The 22,500-nt window shown below is 33.5% G+C and overlaps 1 protein-coding gene and 1 long non-coding RNA gene across 2 annotated transcripts in view; one reads left to right on the top strand and one right to left on the bottom strand.

Moving 5' to 3' along the window:
- Positions 1-22,500, top strand: part of LOC137618151 (uncharacterized) — a 626,348-nt gene that overhangs the window by 253,961 nt on the left and 349,887 nt on the right. The window contains exon 4 of the long non-coding RNA XR_011039735.1: positions 7,489-7,735. This is a non-coding gene — a long non-coding RNA (uncharacterized lncRNA). The remainder of the gene's footprint in view (positions 1-7,488; positions 7,736-22,500) is intronic.
- The window catches only part of LOC137618150 (protein O-mannosyl-transferase Tmtc3-like), a 513,133-nt gene that overhangs the window by 148,069 nt on the left and 342,564 nt on the right, over positions 1-22,500 (bottom strand). The gene's annotated exons all lie outside the window — the stretch shown is intronic.

Here is a 22,500-nt window from a genome sequence, read left to right as displayed (position 1 = left end):
TTTTGTAACAATTGATCACGATCAATATCTCAATGATAGGTGGAAATCACTATATATTTTTTATATAGTATTGGAGGACAATGAAAAAAAAAATGGCACTTGTTAATCTCATATCAATCCATATACAAATTATGATTATTGGGGCCGTATTTGAATTGGGGTCTACCTATCAGTCCGTCATATCCTGAGTTTGCCAATTAAAATTATGTTTTATAGTCCACGTTTTTTCATAGTAATGAGGTTTTTAATTTCGTATATAGTATTACTAGTTTTGAAATTCAACAGTGACATCTGCTTTAAATTCAGGAAAAATAATGACTTCGCAAAATGCCAGTATTCGTCCTAATGTTTACTTATTAATTTGGATTTGAAGTTAGACTCCGCATATTACCAAGACAAAGAACCAGCAGTGGTGCATCAAACAAAACCTGTTTGCTATGTTATTTGTATGTTTGCGTTTGTTCGCGTGCGCTCGTTCGTCTGGTGTCGCACGTGCGTGTGTATGTGCGTAAAACAGCGCAGTGAAGGGCTGTCCTTTGCACACTACCCGCATCAATGTAATACGAATCAGTGATCCGTATCTTCGCTTGATTAACTTAGTTCCGGACAAACTTCCCTTTGTTGTATTGCCTTTTTCCATTTATTTCTAGTCTTTTTCATTGCTGTTTAGTTCTGTCCTATATTCTGTATGCTATGTAAATTTAACACACACATTATTCAATTTTTTCTTTTCTTCATTTATGCTGTTTGTGTAAATGTATTGTAGTTAAAAACTGGCTCTCAAACACACAAACACACGCAAACATTATATATATATATATATATATATATGTGTGTGTGTGTGTATGTACAGGTATGTATGTATATTATGAAGGTTGAATGAAAATAATGTAGTATAAAAAGAGAAAAAGGTTACCATGAGAGAAAAAGAAAATGAAATATCTATATAGTGACTATAAAAGAATGTTCAAACTGTATGATATTGGTACTGCAGTTAAATGACGAAATAAAGTGTGTATTCGGTGAAATGAAACAATAAAATGAAGCCGGAATAGTAAAGGAAGATATTAAAGATTAAAAACAAATGAAGAAATGGTAGTAACCAATTCTAAATGTGGACATGGTCTTAGGACTGTGTTTTTGGTTAAGCATGCTTTATAGTCGACCTGGCTTCCCTGACGACATGTAATTGACCTTAATAAAAGTAAGAACAGTCGTAGCAGGAATATCGAAAAAGTAATCTCATATATATATATATTATATATATATATATATATGTATATATATGTATATGTATATATATATATATGTGTGTATGTGTGTGTGGGTATATATATATATATATATATGTGTGTGTGTGTGTGTGAGTGTGGGTATATACAGTATATATATATATATATATATACCCACACTCACACATATATATATGTATGTATATATACTGTATATAATTTATATACCCACACACATATATATATATATATATATACATATATATATATATATATATATATGTATGTATGTATATATATGTGTGTGTGTGTTTGTGTGAGTGTGGATATATATATATATATATATGTATATATATATTCATAGTGTATGTGTGTATTCATAGTGTATGTGTGTTTGCACGTGTGTTTGTCAGCGTTTGTACCTGTCTGAGAGTGTATTGGGGCGAAATTGAGTATTTAAAACCCCTATATCTGGGTTTATATGACCAATAGCTTTTACGTTCTTTATACCCATTCATGGAAAACCAATATACGAACAGATTTTAACTTGTAACACATTTATCCGAAATCCCTTTTGTAACAAAAGCTTATATATGCAATATATTTTGTGTTATTCGACTTTGAAATATTGCCAGTTCAGGGTTAAATGTTAATTCCACGTACTAGGGTCAGATTTTCCCCTTCTCTATCATGGAGGGAGGAAGGTTTTACTGGGTAATTTCGAAAGGCTTTCTTTGGTATTCCGTTTGTGAGCAGTTGTATTTTAGGAGTTTTTCCTATCTCTCTCTCTCTCTCTCTCTCTCTCTCTCTCTCTCTCTCCCTCTCTCTCTCTCTCTCTCTGTGTTCTGGCACGAGTGTGCGCGTGCGCATTTTGTGACCTCACCCAGTTCACCTCCTCGCATCACGGGGCTTCTGTTATAACATGTATACAGCTATTTCGGTTTTATTACATCTCAGGCCAGGGGAAGATGGGAGATAAAGAAAACATTCTATTTATCACTGGATTTACGTCTCTCTTTCTTTGTTTGAATATCCTCTAAGTGTATCTGTTGGTTTTACGATAGTTTTAAGTGTTTTAATATTTTTTTGTGGACACTTAGTGAAATAATAATCTTTCCTTTTAAATACAATGGGAATTTATTGCTTACCAAGAGAATATTTATCGTTAGGTTTTTTATTTTATTTTATTGTCTGATTTTAGTGGATTTCACTTTACACGCCAAACATTTGAATTATAGATGAACAGAAAAATATCTTTCTTTGGTTAGCAGACTTTAGTGTTGTGAATGGTATGTTGAACAGGAGAGATTGAAAGAATCTGAAAGATAATGAAGTTGTTTAGTTGTGTAATATACCATAAGATACCATTTTGGAAGGTCGAGCAGTGGTTGATGGGTGGTTTGGTCGTGTTGTAAGAATGGAGGATTTTTAGCATGGGGGAAAGGAAAGGACTGTTCAGAATAGTAAGGTAGAGCCAATGCTATGAAGTAAAAGGAGAAAATGCTAGAGATGAAACGAAGAGAAAATGCTAGAAATGAATGGGAGGGAGCAAAGCTATTGTAATAACTTTGGTTCATACAAAATCCCTCACAAGGATAGCGACAATTAAGAAATAAAATTCTCAATACGTTTCACCTATCATTTTACGTAAGCATTACTTGTCCTTGATATTGGCTATTATACTTATGTTTCTTGTACCTATCGCACGATGATATCTATCCTTTGACATACTCAGTTTATTAACTGATTAACATCTGCATCTGCAATTCTTGACGGACATTCTGCATTGTTGAGGTGACAGCATATTGGTTAATTTTAGATATTCGTGTAGGATATATGGTCTCTACGTGAATAGTTGTATATAATTAGTTGCTATATACTATATAGATATATTTATATTTCCCCTGTGCGTCACAACTGTCTACGGGTAATAAGCCTCAACTCGGCACCTTACTAACAACTTGGCGTTGCAAAATGTAAGCACCCTAGGGTTGGGGCTGAACATATCTACCGTCTCCTATGTTATCGTTATTTTACTTGTCTTTTGTAATGTGTGTATCGATATGTGTTGAGAATTGTAGTAGTCTATTGGAAACGTCCCTGCCTTGCGGTTTGCCGGAGTGGGGTTCGAGTCCTGCTCATGCTCGATAGTTTCTTATGCCTGCAAGACTGCAACCTCACCTTCCTTGTGAGCTAAGGACGGGGCGTTTGCGAGAGCCGATAAGTGTACCTGCTGAGTCATCCTGGGCCATTACCTGGTCTCCCTGTTCCTAGCTTGGGTATAGAGAGGGACTTGGCCGTTGATTATATGGTCAGTCTCTAGGACAGTGTCACTGTCCCTTGCCTCTGCCATTCATGTGCGATCTTTAAACCTTAAACATGACTTATATATATATATATATATATATATATATATATATATATATACATATATTATATATATATATATATATATATATATATACATATATATATATATATATATATATATATATATATATATGTATATCTGCGCTTAGATATATGTGTTGTTTTACATGTGTAGCAGCTTACATAATTGTACCTTATTAGGGGTAGCCTATATTGTTAAATAAAAAAATGCATACACATTTAGTATTCCAAAATCTGTATATCAACTTGATTCATTGCGTAAAATTGGAGGCGCGATGATAATCGAGAGGAACAGAAGGTCGAAGGGAAAGCCCTTCTAAAAATTAAAGCGATTACGCCCATCATTAACGCGACGGAAGAGTCTGACCGAGAGAACAAAATGTTTGAGTGGGCAGCGCGTATTTTGAAGCGTAGATTACGCCCGCGAACGACAGATGGCGTGTGAGCGTTGATGAATCGGCGTGGAAATTACAAGGGAAATAATTACAGTGTGAGTGAGTAATGGATTGTGATATGCGGGAGGCTAAGATGTGCATGTGGTTCGGAGGGGATTTATGGAAAGAAGCGATACCTAAAATAATCTTTGACCTTTACTCTATTGTTAGCGCCCCTTTTCCTTTCGATGCTTTTATTAGATGATTAATCCTTATGTAGGAGAGTGCGTTCACATGCGAACCTTTGATTTGTTTGAAATTTTCCTCTCAATTTGTATGATTTTGTCACATTTTCTTACATTTTAAAAAAATTTTCGCAATTTTTTAAAAGATTTTATTTCGAATTTCCTCTCCGTATGTATGCTTTTATCTCCTTTTCGTCGCATTTTTAAAATGTTTCTATCCTTTTTTGAGGATTTGATTTAAAAATTTCTCGCCTTTTATATGCTTTTGTCTTATTGTTTCGCATTTTAAAATGTTCCAATTCTTATTTTTTTGTGTGTGTGAAGAGTGGGCAAACAAGCATAGACTCCTTATTGAGGCGCCGGTGTCTGAGGAAAAGAAAGTCTTGAAGTAGAACATTAATCCTCGTTGACGACGATGATGACGTCTTATGAAAGGTGCTACTTCCGAAGGGCGGCGATGTCCCCTGACCAGCAAGACGCATGGCGGGAATATCACCCAGCGAAGGCTAGGCGTTATAAGTCTTCTGGGTGATAAATGGGGGAAAATGGTTCCACTCGATAGTGGACCACGTTGATGGATGGTGAAGGATAGTCTGCCACGGATCGCTATGGAGCCAGAATTTTATTGACAGGTTTTGACCTCGCATGTGAGTTACCAGTCCGGGGATTCCTGAATTCAATTGGGCTTTGAAGGAGTTTTCTTTTGCTTTCGTTCTGGAAACAAATTGGGGCTCATAGAACTGGACAGATGGCCGTTGTATGTCTACATTCATTCTTTTTACGCTGTATGTAATAATATCTATATATCTATCTATCTATCTATTTATTTATGCATATGTATATATATATATATATATATATATATATATATATATATATATATATATATATATATACATACATATATATATACATATATATACATATATATATATATGTATGTATGTATATATATATATATATATATATATATATATATATATATATGTATACATACATATATGTATACATACATATATACATATATATACATATATATATATGTATGTATGTATGTATATGTATATATATATATATATATATATATATATATATATATATATATATATATATATATATATATATATATATAGATTTCTGCGTGAATGTGCAATGTATGATACTGTGGAGAGAGAGAGAGAGAGAGAGAGAGAGAGAGAGAGAGAGAGAGAGAGAGAGAGAGAGAGAGAGAGAGGTGGATTCTTTATTCATATTTGAATGTTTTTATAGTGTGCTCATAGCATGTATTAATTTTGTTAACTTTTAAATGTGGGAAAATATTTTCATCTATTTGAATAAATATGAAAAATGTTGGTTTGAAAAGCAAGATAACCAACAGATTATACAGGCCTAAGTCTATTTTGTATGGTCCCGTTATTCGTAGAATATAGAGCGATTTTGCGCAAAATAAAGTTTGCCTCATGGATCAGAAAATAAAACGGGGATGAGTGTCATGATCTATGCATATAGACATTCAAAATGCATGAACTACATACCTTTATTTTTTTTACATATGGAATTGTTTATTTGTCAGTTGTGTAAATACCATGATTGTTGTGATGTGGTCAGGATTTTCTGGTCTAGGAAAGGGAAATTCCCTCAAAAGAGGTTTTGAAAAGAAAGTGAGGAGTAATATTTTTCCTAAGTAGAACAGGAACTATTGATGAAAAGTACGATTCTACACGAAAAAGATAGGATTAGGAAGGAACCGTTCTAAGGATGTATAAGGTATGATAAAACTGGTTTCCAAGAAGATCTTAAATGGCAGATGATGAAATCGATATATACGCTGTAAAATCGAACTTGAGGGTATATTTTTTCCCCGGGATAAATTATGGATTACACCTTTTTTACAAACAGATGTTAGTCTGGGCGATAGAAAATGCAGTACATAGCAGCCTAGATAAAAGTCAATGGATTGGCAAAGAAGTTGACATTAAAGTAATTAGTAATAGACGAATTAAAAGTTGCTCGTGAATCTGTAAGACGTCTCGTTGATAGGTAATCGTTTCAAGGACAAGTGAGAGTCTGAAACTGAATATTAGTAGAGAAAGCGTAGAGGCATTAATAGAAATTTTGAAGACGGTATGAGGGGCTATCATTATAAGTGAGGGAAATGTGGAAGTCACTGAATTTTTATTCTTATTTGTGTCAGGAGTTAAATTCCTGAGATGATGGAAGTCGGAAAGAAGAAAGGAGTTTGAAAATAAGACAGGAAAGAAAGTTGGACTTGTGTGACAGAATTTATAAAACAGATAAATGTAGAATCTCGCAAACACTTAATGGGGCAGGAATATATAGTTTTGTTATCAATGAAAATAAAAGAATTTTTTGGAAGCATGGAAGAGAAATGAATTTAAAAGAAGTGAAAAGATAGGAGTATATGGTCAAGAGAGCCGAGAAATTCAACAATTAGAAGTCATGATGGCAAAATAGATTTTTTATTATGTACGTAGCTGACTATTTTGCGTTGCACCTTTTTCTAGATTTTCTGGTCTCTACCGCCAGTCACGGACGTTATGCAAGTTTGTGTTGTAGCAGTTTGGTTGTGCAGAGAGATTAATTGAAGATCGTTTTGTAAAAGGCTTGATCCTTATTGCTACTTTGTATTCAAGAACAAATATTGATCTTACAGGGTGGCAAAGGTTGGTGATCTACTTTAATATTCAAAGATCCATGTTGATGTATGAAGGAAATCATTATTATTGAATGGCTGAGTACACGTAATGACTATCACCGTGTGTTATTGGAGGTTGTGTTTACATGCACTGTTTGCTGATTTCAAAATGAAATTTTTTTTTTTTTCCGAAAAGACTTATATGTACAATTATTATAGCATTCTTGTGTCAATAAGTACTATGCTAGCTTATTCTGAATTGGTTATATATATATATATATATATATATATATATATATATATATATATATATATATATATATATATATATATATATATATATATATATATATATATATATATATATATATATATATATATATATATATATATATATATATATATATATATATATATATATATACATTAAGCTTCAAATACACTTTACTATAGGAATAACTTACACCCAAGCATAGGTCCGATTCCTGGTCAGAAGTGCGCCCATGATATATAATTATTACTAATACTTCATTTGTTTAATTTGCGTAATTTTTATATCAATAACATTATTAATTGTTCCTTTTTTTCAGAAAGAGAATACAAGTCTACCTAAGGAAAAGTTTCCGTACAGAACCTGCAGAGCTTTATAAGAGAGATAAAGGAGAAATAGATGAAAGGAGAGTCCGGAAGAAAAGAGAGGAAAAGGCGTTTCCTCACCTTCTGATCTAGTATCAGCTTCGCCGTCTTTTCCTTGGGAGGTCGTCCATTGCTTTTTGCCGTTACGGCTTCCCGCCCCACTGAGAGCTTTGTTGAAGGCGCCGTTGCCAGTAATATACGGTAAGTGGAGTAAAGAGGCTTTTCCTATTCTATAGAGTGGAATTTCAACAATCGTTATGCATCAGATGCTATTGTAGTTCTCGTGGTTTATTGGTGATTGGATTTATACCTTTCCCTCCTTTCTTGTTACTGTGTAAAATATTGTTGTTGTTTTTTTTTTTAATTTAATTTTTTCTAATGGTTACACGAGTGTGCCATATATGAAGTGACTTCGGATTAGATATTTATCCCATTTCAGATATTTTTGATGATTTTTAAGTTCATCTTAGGTGCCTTATCCTATGTATATATATATATATATATATATATATATATATATATATATATATATATATATATATATATCTTCTTTTTCCCCGATATTCTCAACTTGTAAAGTATTGCTAAGAATAAAAATCTTATTTCAAATATGTCATCAATATTTGCAGTTTTGTGTGAAATGACCGACTGAGTAGGCATTCAAATGCTGTTATGTTACACAAGATTAATAGTCTGAAGATTGTCAATATATTCAAAGTAGACGTGGAGCTTGGTTGCCTTTTGGATGCTGTGCCTTCCTGGAATAAGAGAAAACTTATTATCCCACATGCTGTCCTCAGGCACCTATGAATCGATCATCTCTATTTTAGCTTCATTATTCTTTTTCATATCCTATCACCTAGTTTTGTTTTCCACGTAGTTTTTATTGTTGTTTTACTTACCATTTTCTTTTGTTTTATATGAGGCTTTTCTTCCTTTTCCTTTGGCTAGTCTTCATTTTTCGTATGCATTTACTGTAAGGTTTCAACAGAGCGCTGGTATTTCCATCTTTACCTGGTTCATGAGCTTCTATTTCTACCCATTTTTCAATCACGCTATGTTCTTATGCTTGTTTGTATCCATTTCTTTCTGTAATTATATGCATCATTGTTATGTATGATTTCCCATTGTTCTCTTTTTATCATGGGTTCTCGTACTTTCTTTACCAATCCAATCATATTTCTACCCTTTCAGTACATACCAGGGTTTCTCATTCTTCAGTAAATTCTAAGGATTCATAGATATTTTTTTACTCATGAATTTTCTCAATTCTTTATATTTACAAAGCTCGTCTTATACTTACACTTTCGTAAGCATACTCATTTTTACCATGATCTTCATTTCGGTGTTCTATCCATAAAATTCTTGTTAGAATAACCGTATTGTAAATTTCTGAATATTACTAAATTTGTTTGTAAAGTATGATCTTTTAAGTATCACTAGAGGGCGTACCTCTATTAGTCATTAATATGTGATTAGGTAATTTGAGCACGATTATTGATCTTGAACCTTCTTCTCCCACGTTTGTGGATGGTGATTTGGTTTTCCAAATTTTCCCTCGACTGTAGAATGGAAGGATTTAACTTTTGATATTTGGTGAATTATTTTTTCTTATATATCTATTTCATTTAAATTTTTCTATATTTTCAGGTTATCCCTTTAATGTGTTTTTATTTTGTTTTATTTCTTTCCGTGAAATGTTGATTTACAGCTTGATAGCTTTTTTTTAGGAATATTTAATTTTCAATATTGCTGCAAGAAAATACATCAAAATGTTTAAGGTGGATTTGACTCAGGCCGGAAATGGTAAATTCTAAAAGATTTCCGTTGCTCGTGTTTCGGAAAAATCTTTATAAATATTTTCTTTTAAAGTCGTCGTTGCTTTAGTAAAATAGGTTTAATTATTCAGTTTGAGCATGTCGGCATCAAGAATTTTTATTGATACCTTTATTTCCAATTTTTCTTTTTGGTGTTTTTCCATCTGTAATAAATACAAGAATATTGTGATGTCCTTTTACTGTGCCGTACGGTAAGATTGAATATATATATATATATATATATATATATATATATATATATATATATATATATATATATATATATATATATATATATATATATATATATATATATATATATATATATATAATTATAAAGTTTTGTGCATCTACATAAAAAGAAGCCTGAAAATAAATGTGTTGGATTTGTTCCAAATACATCCTTTTTTTCTTAATATGTGGGATTCAGGAAATTGTTCTATAAAAACTTTTAAAAGTTTTTGTGACCAAGAAGCATGACAAAAACTTTTTCAATGCTTCGAGTTCCTCTATTAAAGATATTTTTGATTTTCTTCGTTTTTGTGTTACCGGTAAGTTATTATTTTTTAGAGGAACTTTCTATAGTAGTATTTTGAAGCATGATGGTATAAAAATACACAGTTTTGCAGTTGTGTAAATGATTGTCATTTTTTTTTCTTTTTTTACTAATTTTCTTCCAAACGTACTCAAGAACGGCCTTTGCGTCCCCGTCATTAGTTAGCCCGCGATTCGCGATATTTCTTTTCATGCCAATACTATTCTTGTCGGGGTTATTGGACATCGATTTGCTGTTGTTAATTGGCAGTTGACCTGTTTGCTCGTCTGTTCCTCTCATGGCTACTAAGCATGCCCCTCCGTCCACCATAGTTAAGTAATATTATTTTAGTATCTTTGTAGATGAAAAGCTCGAATTTCATTTAAGCTATATTACGTATGGGAATTGGAGATTCAGTATTTCATATGAATTCAGGGATAATGATCAAGATTGTACTTGAAAGTTGAGCTGGATATTACCACATTGATGATTTTCCTTTTGTAACTTGTGTTTTCATATTAGACTTCAGAATGCTCGGTTAGAAGCTAGATCGAATATTTTATTAAATGTTATACTATGATTTATTCAGATGGGTTACCTTTCTGTCTCTCTCTCTCTCTCTCTCTCTCTCTCTCTCTCTCTCTCTCTCTCTCTCTCTCTCTCTCTCTCTCTCTCGATTTTGTAAGAAACTGGCATTTTATTCGGCTTAATTCCATTAAAACTCTTAACTTTGTATTAGATCCGAGGGATAAGAACCAGGCGCTTTAAAGTCCTCCAAGTAATTGGTAAATGTTTTAAATTTCTTGCATTGTGGATTCAGGAACCCTTTCGAATTTCAGAGCGGATACCAGAATTTATGCAGGCGAAGGAATCCAGCCGTTTGAATGCTTTTATGCCCAGCCACAACTTTTCCTTTCGCACTTCAATCTCTCTCTCTCTCTCTCTCTCTCTCTCTCTCTCTCTCTCTCTCTCTCTCTCTCTCTCTCTCTCACTGTGAGTGTACCCGGCCTTCAGTAAGCTCCATATGCAATGGTCGCTTGAAAAAACACACCTCTGTTATGGAAGTAAGCATTGTAGAAGTCAAAGAATTACAAGGCTTGTGGTTTCTTGCTACGTTTTATTAAGAGAGAGAGAGAGAGAGAGAGAGAGAGAGAGAGAGAGAGAGAGAGAGAGAGAGAGAGAGAGAGAGCTTTATTAGAAAACGTTTTAATTTATAATATGCGATTATATATATATATATATATATATATATATATATATATATATATATATATATATATATATATATATATATATCAAATTTTATCAATTATTTATCTAAAGTATATTGCATCGACAAACAGTACCACATGTTTATGCCTTGCATCGGGTTACGAATATCCATTATAAATTTAATAACGTATTTCTCATATTTCTACCGTTATTTCATAATACAGAATATATCATCAGTCCTTTTCTATTAATTTTGCAAGAAAATTGTTACCAGATTTGGTAGATAGTATATTGGTACTAGCTATTAGTTTACTACTTCAGCCAAATATTTTCATTTTTGTGAGGACACGAGTCTCAAAAAATATATAGAGCTGCCTAATATAGCACTGCAATATTACCGATGGTGGCCAATGTTTGATTTTGTGGGTTTACATACAAATTCCTCATGGATTTTAAGATTTTGCTTTTGTGTGTATTACAAATTTCTCATGGATTTAAATCGTTTGCTTTTGTTTGTGTAGACACACATTTCTTATAGATTTTAAGCGTTTGCTTGTGTTTTTACACGCATTTTACAATGATTTCAAGCGTTTGCTTCCTTGTGTACTCACAAATTTCTTATCGATTTCAACCTTTTGCTTCTGTGTACACACACGCATATAACATGGATTTCAAGCGGTTGCTTTTGTATGTGTACACACATATCTCATGGATTTCAAGCGTTTGCTTGTGTGTGTGTGTACACATGCATTTCACATGAATTTCAAGCGTTTGCTTTTGTGTGTACACATACATTTCACATGGTTTTCAAGTGTTTGCTTTTGTATGTACACACATTCACATGGATTTCAAGCGTTTGCGTTTGTATGTTTACACAAAATTTTTCAGGGATTTCAAACTTTTACCCATTTTTCGTACACACATTTCTCATGGATTTCAAGCGCTTCCTTTGTGTGTGTGTGTGTGTGTACACATGCATTTTACATGGATTTCAAGCGTTTGTTTTTATGTTTACACACGCATTTCACATGGATTCCAAGCGTTTGCTATTTGTGTGTACACAAATTTCACATAGATTTCCAGCGTTGATTTTTGTGTGTGTACACGTTTGACATGGATTTCAAGCGTTTGATTTTGTGAGTTTACACACATTTCACATGGATTTCAAGCGTTTGCTTTTATGTGTACATACATTTCACATGGATTTCAAGTGTTTGTTTTAGTTTATGTACGCTCACATTTCACATGGATTTCAAGCGTTTGATTTTGCGTGTTTACACACACATTTCACATGGATGTCAAGCGTTTGCATTTGTGTGTGTACACACAGTTCACATGGATTTCAAGCGTTTGCTTGTGTGTGTACATACACATTTCTCATGGATTTCAAGCGTTTGCCTTTGTGTGTGTGAACACACATTTCACATGGATTTCGAGCATTTTATTTTGTGTTCACACACATTTCACATGGATTTCAAGCGGTTGATTTGGCGTGTTTACGCACAAATTTCACATGGATTTCAAGCGTTTCCTTTTGTGTGTGTACCACAGATTTCACATTGATTTCAAGCATTTATCGTGGTGAAGGTATTGACGTGAATGTGTGAATTGTCCATAAAGGAAGTTAATGCCCTCTGGTGAATTAAAAAAGAAACTAGTAGATGTGTAATAAGCTTGAAAATAGAAGAATTTTCTGTTGGTGTCCTTATTGTTTTATACCGTGCACCAAATTTTACAGTTACTTGGGCTACTTTTACTTTTATCTGTTAGCCAAAAAAAAAAAAAAAAATACTTGAAGTGAAAGAAATTACAAATTCTCCATTCGCAGGTGTCCCTGGTCATTCAACTGGCGTTTCAGCCAAGAAACAAACGTGTTTAAAAACACACTTAATGTATAAACAATTTGATATTCTGCAAATCATAGTTTTTAATTTTACACCTTCCACCATTCCCTGCTTACACTTCCGTGAAAATTTTTAGAAATGAAACCAGTCTTTTTCATAAGGGATGCTACAAGGCTTTTATTTTGTTCAGCCTTTCCATTGTTCATAAAAATTTCAGCAGTTTGAGACTACCGGCCTTGTTGCTTTTAGAAACGGAACAAAAGAAATGGAAGTGCAAATGTGCTTTACGCCACATTGATTCCAGAAGCTCCGATGCATTTTTCTTTAGCCATTTTACCAGAACCATTCAGGGCACCACTTTATTTTCTCTTCTCTCCCCTCTTTTCAGTTGGTATTAATATTCATTCGATGCATGTCGGGCTTTCTTGATCCCTTCATGTCATCTTTTTTATTTCATATTTTTCCGCTTATTTCTAACTCACCGCTCTTTGCATTATGATTTTCTTTTGAAGGTTCGGACGCCAGTTTATAGCTTATAGCCATTTTTATTTTGGTATTCTGACGCATGTTTCTTTAGTTTAACGTGACCGCTATTACCTGTATCATGAGTGAGAATTCAATTTAAGATGTTCGCTGACCTATTCAGCTGACATGGCATGGCGTTGACAGATCCAGAGGTTCAAATCACTAATAATTTAGTGATTCATTTTATTTGTGTGCTTATTCCGTTCATAATAAATACTATGAAATCGTACATTTCCCTGTCAATGGCAGCTAGATAAATTCAGTGCGGCATGAGATCGGCTATGCGTTGTACAACGAATCAACATGACCTCGAAAACATTCAGTTAAGACAGGGCAGCTCTGCAATATGACATTTGATCCCTCGGTGCAAGACCACTGTTATTTGTTTAGCTTCGCTGTCGAATTTCCCAACGATATAAAACAATCATGAAAGCGCTTTGTTGCATTGCTTTATGTCTGGCCGTAGCATTATTTTTATATTTGATATCTTTTTTCATTTCCATGAAAGTGCCTTCGATTAAAATGCAAATTCTAAAACAACAACGATTTTTATTTTTATTCTGCAGCTTTTCGGAGTTGAATGAGAAACAGGAATATTTGTTTTTTTCCGGTATATACTCGAACCGTATTTTATGGGGAGGCGAAAAAAAGTGACTTTTTTTCAGTAGTCTTTTGTTCAAAAATCACTGAGCACAGCGTCTGTATTTGCATATCTGTGGCTGTGGGTAAGATTCTAGGCTATTCATTTTCAAGATAAGAGATAGATAACTCTGAGGTATGAAGTTCATATCCTGCTTTATGTTTAAAGGAAATGTCCGGCCACAACTCCACATTTTGTAAAAGTTTCTCTACTCTGTAAAGTTTCTGATATATTCCATATAATTACTAATTATCTGATATATATATATATATATATATATATATATCTATATATATATATATATATATATATATATATCTATATCTATATCTATATATATGTATATATCTATATATATATATATATATATATATATATATATATATATATATATATATATATATATATATATATATATACACATATATCTATCTATCTATATATATATATATATATATATATATATATATATATATATATATATATATATATATATATATATATTTTCTTAGGGTTGATGTAAGATAAGAATGAAAAGTCCATTTTGCATTAATCTAGTTTTCAGTATCATGAAAGACAGCCAAACGGAGCACGCATGTGCTGTCTCCTGTACACGTGTAGTAGTGTGTGTCTTTACAAAACTAAAAGATAAACATATATTTTGATATTGACAGGTTACATCGGACTAGTCTCTTGTGTTTCCATTTATGTCTCGAGGTTCGATGGTTTGAAGGTTGTTTAGCACCTCAGAGGCCATCATAGGTAACATCTTCCCTTTAATTTGCTGAGTAGGGGGGAGGCATTGGAATGGTATTGGCGGGGCGGGAGGGAGGCGCGTTCATCCCCTGCGGTTGTATTGTATGCTTTGTTCTCTCAAGCTGCGTACTATTGAAGCTCCTCAGACATCAATATCAGTCAATGCTCGCCCAGGAGTTAGAGTTTAATAATGGCTATGGGTTGGTTTAGTCATAATCATCCCGAGGAAGTTCCTCTTTATCGAGTATGTTCCTCTTTATGCGAGTGTCCTTTTTGTATATGGAGATTTTAGTTTATTTCTTCCAGTTTTTAAATTTATGACCTACTTATTACCTTTCTTATCCTATTAAGAGATCTAAGCACATAACATCTATTCATTTACTTTGATAATACGGTTAAGCCCATCAAAGGAGTTTCCATGCTATGATATAAAGGTAATTTGTTTTAATGCAACGGTCATTAGTTGCTTATGTAAACACTCATAGTAAGAGAATAGAACTCCTCTGCCAAGTTAAGTCTTATATAATTGTCTTAGCTTGAGGTTCTTGACAATTGACATAAAGAATGTGGAAAATTCAAAGTTGTTACGAATTTCATTTTCTAATTTAAAACATTACCTAGCGAGGTGTCGTGATTGTTGCCAGGTCTCCACTTACCTAAAAAAGAAATAAGAAAAATGTTAATTAGTAGAATAATAATAATCGCTGAGAGCTAAAGTTTAACTAGTTGTCTAAGCACACATTACAAATGATTGTCACTTTATTACATATCATTAAGAATTAATCTTCATAACATGAAAGCTTCCTTCATTAAGCAGATTTATTCATTCAAGTGTCTCATTAATTTAGAAGCAACGAGAAACAATTTTATTTTTCACCCAGATCCCCTCCAGTATACTCAGAAAGTCTTAAAGAATTAACATTATTTTTTTCGTCTCTCACTTTTTGTTGGATGTGTAATTGCGAGGAGTTATTAGACACTTGAATGCTGGTAAGTATGACCCTACATAATATCATTCACTAAAGTTTTTTTTTCAAGTTCGTAAGGGATAGTGCCGGTAGTGCACCTTACGTGGCACACTGTAGGCGTTGCTTAAAGTGCCTTAGCAGTTCTGCTTCCGGTCCTAGCTGCATTCACTATTTGCCTTAGCAGTTCTGCTTCCGGTCCTAGCTGCATTCACTATTTGCCTTTTTATATTATCTCCATTTCCATTTCCTTTTTTATCTTTATCTCGAAAGTGCCACTGGGGGAATTTTTCCCAACTGTTTCTTGGTGCTGAATGGCCTCCCAAGCCACAACGTGGGGGCTTATGTCCCTAATTCATAATTCATAAGGTTTTTGGGATATTATTTTTATTTATATGCTTTATATCAAAGATGTCTGGAAACTTTTTCTTATACTGTTCTCTTTATGTATTGTTTTGCATCATTCTTCTCTGTACATGAATATTTATTTGTTTTTATTATTGTGGGATTTTCAATGTAAAAGAAAGTTTTGCTTCTAGATTTTCAGCACCAAAAGTTGCTTGTTACAAAATTTTAAGTGAGAAAAATGGCGTAGTGCGTTTATTGAAAAATATATATTTTGCTGTACTCTTTAGAGAACTTTTATTTTGATTATTCATTTAATGTTGTTTAGAGACGGAACTTAGATCAAAGAGTTTCTTTATTCTCTTAATTTATGATTATTTCCCTTAACTTTGCAGCTTTGCATCAGAAGTTTCCTGATATCTCCAAAGTTTGTTTCATGCATAGAAATGATGATTCTATTTCTCCCTTTCCTCTGCTATGTACTGTGGAAATCATACCTACTGGAACGTCTGAGGAAATATAAATCTTTACTTAGAGAAGGTATTAACTTTAAGGGGAAATATCTTTCCATCTTTCTCAGTTTTTGTGTGTTAACAGATTTTTCTTGCATACCTTTTCACATTATTTATGGAATTATCGTCAGAAGTTTTATTAATAATTAATGCTATAGATTAAGATTTCTTTGTCAAATTTTTATGAATGTCGTATTGACGGAGTTATGAAAGAAAGATATTAACAAAGATTTAATATTTTCATTATATAGGACTCCTATATTACATGGCAAAATAAACTGTTTTAGTGATTGTCTTCGTCAGCAATTATTTTTTTTTCTTTTTTAATTGTCGTCCAATGAAAAAAAAATCTAAATGGTGCACAATCAGCATCATCTTTTCCGCAATCTTTTCCACAGAGCAGAAATGGCTGCGAGAGGAATACCAAGTCAAAAGAGTGAGTTTGACTGTACTCTCGAGAGTAAAAATATCATTTCATTTTACTCCGAAGCCAGAGGAGAGGACAAAAGCAACCTCCCTTCCGCATGATGATGATGCTGTATCCCTCCTGAAGGAGGTTGTGGATGGAAAAATTAGCATTGAAATAAGATCGTTGGTGCTTCTCTCCCGAGGGGGCATAAATGCTTGCCAACAGCGCAAATTTTTGGCTGTTGCTCGCCTGCTTTGTTGGGATTTCTTATTGTCTCGCTATATTTTTACTCGTATTTTAATGATTATTATCAAAACATGTATTCTTGTTAACGTCACCGAGTAATTTTGACATTTCTATTTTTTCTTTCTTGTGTTTGTAATGAGTTTTTTCTTTTACATGCTGATGCATTTATTTTGAACTTTAGCCTTCTTCCAAAAATTATACGGTGATTAAAAGGCTAAATTTACAATAGAAATAGAGTGTACAAACGATTCGTGTGTACTGTTCATTATGCTGCATTGCATGATTTCTTTCGGAGATTTTCTGTTTGCTCTAGGCAAGACTATGATTCCAAAGTCAGCATTGTTATTCTGTTTATTATTTCCTTCTTCCTCCGTGAACTTTTGGATTCTGGCATAAAAATACGAACTCGCTTTCTCTTTCCTTCGTTCTTTACATGTGCGTGAATCTTAATGATCAAACTTGTCTCTTGATGCATTTGTATCTATGCGGCTGCCTCTCTCTTTTGCGTGGCTCTTTCTTTTGCATAGCTCTTTTGCGTGCCCCTCTCTGTTTCATCTTCCTGTATATTATGGGCCTTTCTTTTTTTGTGTGCCATTATGGACCTCTCTCTTTTGTGTGCCAAGCTTTTGTCATCCTCTCTTTTGCGTGCCTCTATCTAATGCGCACTCCTCCTCTGCTCGTCTCTCTCTTTAGCGTGTCTATTGCGTGGCCCTCTCTTTTGAGCGCCTCGTTCTATTGCGTCCGTCCCTCTTTTGCGTGCCTATTGCGTGTCTCTATTGCGTGCGTGAGTGAGAAAACCCAGTTACTGTCACTGTTCTCTTTTAGCCATCGTTCGTCAAACTTGAACGGTTTAATGCGGCCCGTAAGCCAAGGGCATTAGTGGGAAATCCGACCGGGGAAATAAATGTTTGATTTTATTGCGGGGCTTCGCCCTCTACAACGAGCAACCTGTTGCTGGTAGACACTACTGTATTTTGACAATGGATTCTCTCTGTTTGTCTCTCTTTGTCCTCATATGAATACATGAACTTCCGTATATTAGGTTAACTCTATAAAAATGTACCAAAACTAGTAGCAAGCACAATGTTTCAGTAACGATATATATATATATATATATATATATATATATATATATATATATATATATATATATATATATGTATATATGTATGTATATATATCTATATATATATTGTATATATATACATATGTGTGTATACATGTGGACTGTATAATATATGTATACATATGTGTGTATACATGTGGACTGTATAGTGTATGTATACATATATATATATGTTTATACACACACACACATATATATATATGTATATATATGTGTTAATACATACATACATACATATATATCATATATATATATATATATATATATATATATATATATATATATATATATATATATATATATATATATACACACACTTGTGTTTGCTTGTAAGCTTGTGCATACGTGTGCGTTTGTAAGCGTGTGTGGTTTAATTGCTTAACAGCTTTGCGTTCAGTAATGCTATAGTTTTAAAGGCTACTCATGAGCAGCAGTGGTAAGGGACAACATAACATCCTAGAGAATTAACCACACATGCATACAATCAGTTCCTAAGCTGCAGTGAGGGATGTTGGACATTCTCTTAAGCTAGGATCAAAGAAGGTCAGGCAATGGATGCTGATGATTCAGCAGGTAGTAATGTTAACTTTCTTCGGGCTGCAATGGTGGTATGAAATCCCACCCCTCAGATCGCGAGTCTATGCATAGACGTCATCCTCAATGTTACCATAACCCTAGCATATGACAAGATTCTTCTACTGACCTTTTTATTGGTATGGCCATCTCGTATCAATGCTATGAAAGTATATGTCTTTGGTCGTAGTGTAGCTATTACGAAATCATGGTGCAATTCTATGTCCAACGACCGCACTTCTTACGAATGGTGAACTTTATGCATCTCAATAAAATGTTATGAATCAGTCTGTCTGTCTTTATTTTCTTTCTTATTCAGAGTTATTTTTCCTTTTTTCGCAAATACGTTGAAGATTATCCCATGATTTATTTAATTATCTTAAATGATTAGAATATACCGTCAAAGCTCACTCCAAAGTAATGGCTCATGAAGTTGCGTATGCGAGAAATTTTTTGTATTACCTACTTCACAAGTTCGCCTAACTCCCGTTTATACAAATTACTTTTTACTTTATAATAGCAAAACACAAAATGAAAACGAACTAGAAGACGTACTCGTGGCAAAGTCCAAATGGTTGTATTTTTCCCTTAATACATCAATTAATTAATTGATCCTTTGGCTGAACCCCTATTGTAATAATGCATAATTATACAAGTGTTCACGTTAAGGACCACGTTAATGGTAATTTCTTTTCTGTAAAGAGACAAGTATATATGCGCTCTTTATTTTTATTTTAGTCTTTGTCTTTACTTATAAGTAGATACGAATAAATTGGGACAACAGCCAATGAGGTAATATGCAAATTCCTCTTTACCCTTGAAATTTGAAATATATAAAAGGCTCGACTACGTAATTTTCTTCCTAATGAGAGTACGTTATTAATTGTTGAACAAAAATTTAACACTTAGAACGACTTCTAATTTTTTTTTCTTATGTAAATTTACATTACGTACTTCATGAATTAACATTTTGACTTAAACATGTCATTTGATGACCTGACATCCACCAAAATCGATATAAATATTCGATTTAATCAAGTTAATTTGTTTACAGGAGAGTATATTGAATTACCTACTAAAATTCAAAAATACTTTCGAAAATAAACAAAACTTTTCACCAGCAGAATTGCAGTTTCCTTCAGATTTTTTTTTCACACTATAACCTGAGGAAAATCCAGTGAGATTTCATTCAAAACGTATTTTCACACGAGACATTGTAAGCTTTTTTTTTTTTTCTTTAGAGAATTTGGAGAGTCAATAATGTCTGTTAATAACGATTGTGTCCTGGAAAAAAAATCGCTATTACAGGCCTTTGTAAAGTAGAACTCATTTGAAATCACTGTCATTCTAATTTTGAGATTTTGCCTAGTGGCTATAAATATGATGAAACGGCAGCCAAGGATAAACATGTTTTTAATTATATTTTATTTCCTAATTTGATTATATATATATATATATATATATATATATATATATATATATATATATATATATATATATGTATGTATATATATATATATATATATATATATATATATATATATATATATATATATATATACATATATACAGTATGGAAATAAGAACTTGCTTAATGTATATTGTATGAATCCTTTTGACGAGTATTCGTATGGACGTTGGGAAAAAGGCGAGAGAGAGAGAGAGAGAGAGAGAGAGAGAGAGAGAGAGAGAGAGAGAGAGAGAGAGAGAGAGAGAGAGAGCGAGCAGCATCCTTTACTTTCGTCATGCCTTTGATAGTCTAAAAAGAAAGAAGCCTGAAGGCTGCGAAGCAGAGGGGATCCTCGTACTGCAGATAAAGACTTTTTTCTTATTATTCCAGACGTCGTCTTCGTCGCTCTTTGTTCTAGCCAGAAACGTCAAGGAAAATAATATCAAGGTATTTCTGGAGATGGACTCGTAAAGCCGTCGCCTCTTATGTATAGAGATCGTCCTCTTGGCGATGCGTATAGATGGAGACATTCAGTCGTGCGTTTTCCAGCAAATTTTCTGCTTACCCTCAGCTTTCCGATTCTGGAAGAAACTCAAGAATCTATGAGCCCCCTTGCAATATACATGCTCATGTTTTAGTATTTTCTTCTCATTGCCTAGTGCAATGTATGCAATAGTTTTTCATGGGACTGAGTTTCCAGTTTGAAACTACTGAGCGGTGATGGAATTCTTTGGGTCTGATAATCCAATGGACATACCAAGAAATTCTGACGAAAAGAAGAACATATCCTTCTCGGGCCTTTTACATCTATCTGCCTCTGGTTAAGTGAGGCCGTACGAAGAGCGTCTGTGATTCTAAGGCTGAAAGGATCACTGAACCCGTGAAGAGCAACGATATGACGATGATACCGAGGGTTGGAACATGTTCCGGGAGGAGTTTACTTCTCTGGAAATGTCACTCCTGGAATGGTGGGATTTGTGGCCTACTATACGACATGGAAGAGGAGGAGACACGTTTGCGCTGGAAACGGAAACCACATCTGTCTAAGTCAAAAACTTTTATTCCTTTTTTCTTGAAGAATTTGTAATTTCAAATGATATTAATCTTAAAGAAAATGTTTGTCATTCCTTATTATTCAGAAATCTCTAGTAACGTACAAGAGGTTTTAGGATGCATCATGAAAAATTTTATTAACTCAAGAATTTTAATATTAAAGATTATATATTCCCGTTTGTTAGAATACGTATATAGCATAAATTAAGTGAATTCGAAGGGATCATGTTTGTAATAATGTTTTTCATATTTTGAGAGTATTCTTTCCTTCTAGGCTTCTATAGTGATCAATGTGTCATCATAATTGCAAAATGAATAGAGGTAGACGAAACACTACACACAGATGATAAAGATGTTCTCCATATTAATATAAGGCGCGGGCTCTCTCTAAATAAATTCTAGGCGAAGTATGTATATTTTTGTTTACTACAAGTTAATCTTGGTAATTTACGGTGCTTTGGTTACTACGTTTAACCACAAATGATCTACGTTCACTTAATAGTCTGTAACATTTATTCATTCTCTTGGCGATTAATTGATGCTTTCCCATGACGTAACACCTTTTACAACTCAAAGAACGTTCGGTACAAGACCTCCTTCATATTTCAGTCCACTTGACAGTTTACAATGATGTCGCTACGAAATTTTGAATGGTCATCCAAGGTACGAGATTGTCTTTGCTCCCAAAAGGCTGCCGTTGTCAACTGGAAAATTTAAGCAATATTCATCTGTCTTTTCACCCTTCCAAGATGTTGGGGTAAGCGGAATGCCCGCAGAGGGTTGCGATTTATTAATGAGATATCCAAGTTGCACAGCGAGACAAGGCCGCAAGTATCAAAACATAATGCCCCACAAGGTTTGGATCATGGTTTATGCAGATGGGTCCAAGTAAGGCGAATAAGATAGAATCGTCGAAGGATGAAGATATATTTCATCTTGCGGTCAACGATAGTGATGA

Source organism: Palaemon carinicauda, chromosome 24, assembly GCF_036898095.1.
Source record: "Palaemon carinicauda isolate YSFRI2023 chromosome 24, ASM3689809v2, whole genome shotgun sequence".
NCBI lineage: Eukaryota > Metazoa > Arthropoda > Malacostraca > Decapoda > Palaemonidae > Palaemon > Palaemon carinicauda.
The sequence above is the reverse complement of the archived record's forward strand: the minus strand, read 5'-3'. Positions and strand labels throughout refer to the sequence as shown.